The 5,736-nt window shown below is 47.9% G+C and overlaps 1 pseudogene; it reads left to right on the top strand.

Annotated features, from left to right (window-relative positions):
* Window positions 1-1,004: 1,004 nt before the first annotated feature.
* Window positions 1,005-3,912, top strand: LOC119161996 (uncharacterized; annotated as a pseudogene).
* The last annotated feature ends 1,824 nt before the right edge of the window (window positions 3,913-5,736 follow it).

Below are 5,736 nucleotides of genomic sequence, written 5' to 3'. Positions count from 1 at the left end.
GATTAGACAGACGCTAGAGAGAGCTACCACAGTCCCTTAATACCGTTCTGGTCACGAAACTTTTCCGTCACTCTATGGGAGAGCTTGATATGGTGCCAAGAGCGGCCGCTACGCGGCGCAAGCCGTCCTAGGGGGGCCATCGCCCCGCTGCGCCCGGCGAAACGCACTGGCCGCGGCGGCATCCCGAAGGCGTCGTGTGGTGGCAGCTCGCGGTTTCTGCATCAGCGAAACGCGAACTTCTTGTGCCAGTGCACCGTGCTCAAGGTGGACGGCATGAAAATTCGAATGAACAATGCCTAAGACGTGCTGTGTGACGGGTTGCAGCTCCGGATACCGAAGCAACAAAGAAAAGGCGTCACTCTTCTGTTTCCCAAGTAGCGCCAAACTCCGAGAGAAATGGAAGCGAGCTATACCGCGGTTGGAAGCTGGCGGTTTCAGCTTCGAAAGTAAGAACGTTCGGGTGTGCGAAAAGCATTTTGATGCTAGCGACGTTGTGAGAACCGACGAGCACATCGTGAACGGGGTGGTCGTGTCGCTTCAGCGAGAGAGACTGAGGCTTCGCACGAACGCCGTTCCAAGAATTTTTGACGGGCTCCCGGCGTACCTGACAAAGCCGAAACTGCGTTCACGGCCTGCGACTCAGAGGCAACCAGCGAAGAGGCGGCGCGAATTGTCACCGGAACGCGCAGCAGTCGAATGCCAAAATGTCAACACCGACTCGGCAGGAGAAGCCAGTGACGGTAAGCTCTTGAGCCGGTTTAGTCGCGGCGTTACTTTGTTCCCTCAGTCGCATGACCCTGTGTTAGCGGCTGGTGGCATTGAGGTGCTTCTGAACAGTGTTATTGAATTGTATAACAGATGCAGCAGCCAGCGATAGCGGACACGCAGATCAGGCCTGCCAAACGGAACAAGCAGTGTGTTCGTTTCTTGAAGTGCAGGCGCTAAAGGCGCAGCTTTCGAGTACGCGGCAACGACTCGAACGGTGTCAGAAGCAGCTTGCGAAGATGAGAGTTCTGGCCAACAAAAATGCAAGACTCTTGCAAAACCTGGACAAGCTATCTACCCGCGAGAAGCTTATTTACGATCAGTGCATCATAAAGGCAAACGCAAAATCTCCGAAAGCTGCCAGGTAATCTTCAGTCGCAAATAACTGCCACGAAGCTATGAATATAATCGCACATCTTTTTCGTGCCACTGTCTTGTGCATATTTTTAAAGAGCAGTGCACGCTAGCATTGCATGTCAGAGTAATCCTAAATTTCCCGCTTCGCATGATCGCACAATGCAAGCTGTCTGTTGCTCTCGTACTGGAGTAGGGGTGCATGTTAATATTGAAAATGACAAGGCATTTTTAAACGCGGTGGTTGTGTATTGCGGTATGAAGAAAGGTGGTGTGATGCATGTCGTGCATCTTCTTTTTTCTCCTTGCTGTGGTTATGCACTTGCACTGTTCACTCACCAGCCTCGGTTTACCTGAATGCACAACGAGCCTGCACTCTCTTTAGGTACAAAAAAGCATGGATTTATGACTGCCTGCTACTGAAGATTAAGTCGACAGCGGTCTATACATTCCTTCACGAGAATGAGTACCTTCCCTTGCCCAACCTTCGCACCCTTCACACGTACCTGAGGAGCCTCAAGGCTGACTTTGGTTTTGACAGCAGTCTATTCACCGTTCTCAAAGACAAGCTGCAAGTACTTCCTGAGCGAGAGCGTCGAGGTTTGGAACAATGCACAAACTTACTACTGCATTCTATCATTTCATATCTCATATGTGGTGCATGTCTAATGAGATGTATTTTTTTACAGGTGTCCTGATGTTTGATGAAATGAGTGTAAGAAAGAGTGTGCACATTAGGGAGTCAGACATGGCTCTGCTCGGAAAAGTTAACTTCGCTGAGCACACAAGACCCTCGGACTGTGAGAAAGATGGCGATCCCGTCCTGGTCTTTCTCTTCCGACCATTTCTTGGAGGGTGGTCGCAGACTGTTGGCACCTTTTGTTCCTCCGGTGCAGCCCTGGTTCAATAGTAGCGAAGTTGTTGCTCCAGTGCATTGTGCACCTTTCGAACGCTGGCGCTATTGTCGATGCTGTTACATGCGACAACTCAACACCAAATCGTTCAGCTTTAAGGAGCTTGGGTTAGTATCTGGGGACACGAGTTAAATTTGTCAAATTAAGAATGGAACACTACTAACTGCATTGATGTGTTCTTTTCAGGGATAAACAGTGACTAGAAACAGCTGCAAACTTCATTCCAGCATCCATGTGACCCTTCACGGACAGTGCAGGCACTAATTGATCCACCGCATGTCTTCAAATGCATAAGGAACAATCTTCAGAAGGTTGGAAAGTTTCTGGTAAGCAGTAATTCGTATCTACGTCAGGTTATTCCCTTTGCGAGGAGTGGCTTCACCTTTTTATCGCAGCTACCGTAAGGACATGAGGTCCATCACTTCCACTACTCTGCCCTGCTGGAGTACGAGGAGCAACAGGCTGGCCTTCGGGCTGTCTCGAAGCTCACAAGGGCTCACATCTTCCCGAACGCCTTCCAGAAGATGAGTGTCCGGCTTGCTGTTCAGGCGAGTAACCACTCCTAGTAATTAGTAAGGCTACTTACAGGCGAACTAATGACACAAAACGTTGCTGATGATTTGTCAAAAAAGACAAATTTCAATGCAAGCTCTTTCATTCAACAACAGTGTGCCATCATTTCCAGCTTTTCAGCGGAAGCACGGCGTCTGCAATGGAGTTTTATAGCAAGCAAGAAGGCTGCCAAAAGCTACATAACTTAACAGGTACATACGACTTCACGAAGCCGATGAACGATCTATTTGACTGCCTCAACTCAAGAAGACCACAAGACATGCAATACAACGAAGCCGAGCACATCGCGGTGAGCGAGTAAATCACACCCAAATATGTTTTTCTTTTATAGTGTACTCAAGGTTAATATTTCTTGCATTGCAGACATTGAAGGTGAACATAAAGTGGCTGGAGGATTGCTGCACATACATAGAGAGCCTGCCGAAGCAGAGGCAGGTGTGCTTCCTTAGCAAACCAACTTGTGGTGCACTGAGGATAACGCTGCATAGCACGGTGGCCCTGATCGATCGACTCTTGAAGTCTGGCTTCCGTTATGTTCTAGTTGAAAAGCTCGGCCAAGACCCTTTAGAGGTAATTCAGGTACTTTTTGGCACGGTGTGTTGGTACAGATACCTTTCTTTTTCCCTGTCCAGCTCTTTGGGATAGCCAGGCATGTTGCAGGAGACGGGGGCCAACCAACTGTTCAGCAGTTTTTGTTTATATACCGGATGCTGTCGGTGAACAACCTCGTGCGGCCACCTAAGCGAGCTTCAGTTGACGGAAGCGGGCCACAACTGCTTCTCACTCTGCAAGGTCTTTTTGACAAGGAAAAGCCCTCTACGACTCAGGTATTTTGCAATTTGTGTCCTGTTTGTGTCCTGAAGTTTCCTTTTTATCACCTTGAAAATTCAGGAAGTTGTGCACATTTCAGGTGGACACACTAGCTGTTCTGCTGGACGATGTCCTGCTGGAGCCAACAGCAGACTGCGTGGAGGACATTGGCCCCCTTTCGACCAAACACTCCATTTTGGATTACCTCGGCGGATATGTGGCCAAGAAGTTTTCTACTTTGGATTGCTTAGGCTGCATCGAAACGATATTGAGCACAACACGTCAGCCATCTGCCTTGATCCAAACAAAATCAAGAGGCTATTTGAAAGTACCTAGCAGCCGTCTTCTTGCTCTCCTGAAAATTGTTGAAGAACATGTAGAGAGGTACACGGTGCAAAACATTGCATGCGGTGACGTGTACGCGAGGATTGTTGAGGGCATTTCGCTCGACAGCCGCACAGCGTCAGCAAGTGTAGGTTGTCTGTTGCCATTTTAGGGACAACAGCTCAGGTTGTACACTTTTTTTTGAGATGTAGATTACATTTCTTCACTCGAGAGGAAAACAAAGCCTCGCGGGCAACTGTGCGCAGTTCATGCCCTGCAAGTGGTGGGCGGAAGCCACAGTGTTAAGCATAATGGCTTTGTGTGTGAGCACGCCTTCCCATTTGTATATAGTGTTGTATATCTTGTATACACTACACTGTAATATTTTCGTACCATTCATATTTATCTGCATATAGTGTAAATAGTGTATATTCAAATGCAGTTTATTTTAGGCAGTGAGCTAAGGCAGAGTGCAGCTGTTAATGAAACGAAATACACATTGTACAGTAGAGTCACAGATTGTGTAACATTGCTCAGAACAGCTGCAATAGTTTCTAGTGCTTTTCTTCTCCAAAGTGTTGTTCTCAGTGTATTTTGTGTAAATAAATGTTTTCCAACTTTCTCCCCATTACATGCAGCATATGTGAATCTCCCATTCATAAGTACACACCTGACTACTAGGTGGCGTATCATTAGCACCAAATTTAAGATTTATTGCATGCCTTAAATCATAACCGCCCTTCCCCCCCTCCCACCCAAAAAATAAAAACAAATGTGTGATGAGGTACCTCGGTAGTGGCAGAGGCGGCCAAGCGGCTAGCACTGGCATCAAAAGGAACTTCCAGATTAGGCTGCTGTACTTCCGTTCCCGGAAAAATCATAGGTTTTCGGCCGGTAAATAATAATGCCCTAAACAGTAAACAGAAGGAAACGTCAAGGGGCGGGTGTCCCGTGTAAACTGCGTGGAAAGAAGTGATCAATCAAATGTTGGGCACGTTTAGAGCGGTCGTGAAAGCCCTCGGCATCGAAAGTCCCCGCGTCAAAAAAGCGATCGGCGCTCACAAACGTGTGTCCAAAACAACAACGCATTTGAGTATAAACTCAATTGAAAGGTCTGGAATAAAACTTCTGGCTCAACCATTCAGTTCATTTGAATACTTGAGTAGTAGCGCGCGAGAGGCGAGCCGGATATAAACCAATGTGATTGCTCCTGTACTACCCAGTCGTGTTTCATTTCGTTCACCTTCCTCCCCCTATTAGCGGCCCTACCAGAATATAAAGCTCACCTACCGCGTAAACATAATCACCCTTTGGCCGGGCGCAAATACAAACATGTTGTCGAGCAGATCAAGCAGTAGCTGCTCGCATCAAGAGCATGGAGCATAAGCATCGTCTTTCAACACTTGCGAGCTATAGCTCGCAAGTACCGCTTCGAGGCATCGTAAGTATGCATATAATTGGGCTATGAGACAATTATTGACACAATGTGTTATCGCGTGGTGTGAGAACACTTTTAATGCGCTGCTGTTTATAAGGCGGGCCCGCACTTCCAAGTAAACTACGCGTGCGTTCCAAAGTACACAGCTCTCATTCGTCGTCGACACTGGATCCCGTTTCAACTTATTTATCTGGTGGCATTGATGCGTTCAGAGACGTTTAAATAAAGGTAACAGGAAGAACAGCACGCACATAATCGCGTCGAAACGTCGGCCGCAGTGCGCATACAAGCCCAGCAGTGGCGGCGGCTTGTGGCCCCCATACGACGGGTGGCGCCTCTAGCGACAGATTTTGTCCCTATATCAACCTTCGGGCGGAGTTTCGTGGCCAGAAAAGAATTGAAGGACTCTGGAGCTACTGAGGCTTGCGTCTTATCAACATGAGACTTTCTTGATATCGCTTCTGAACAACGCAGCCACCCGGATTTACTTCTCATCATATGAGGCCTGAGTTCCGCTACCCCACCCACGTCTCTGAAATTGTATTTCCTTCACGAAGG

Source organism: Rhipicephalus microplus, chromosome X, assembly GCF_043290135.1.
Source record: "Rhipicephalus microplus isolate Deutch F79 chromosome X, USDA_Rmic, whole genome shotgun sequence".
NCBI classification, from domain to species: Eukaryota; Metazoa; Arthropoda; class Arachnida; order Ixodida; family Ixodidae; genus Rhipicephalus; species Rhipicephalus microplus.
Note: the sequence above shows the minus strand (reverse complement) of the source record. Positions and strands in the feature narration are given on the sequence as shown.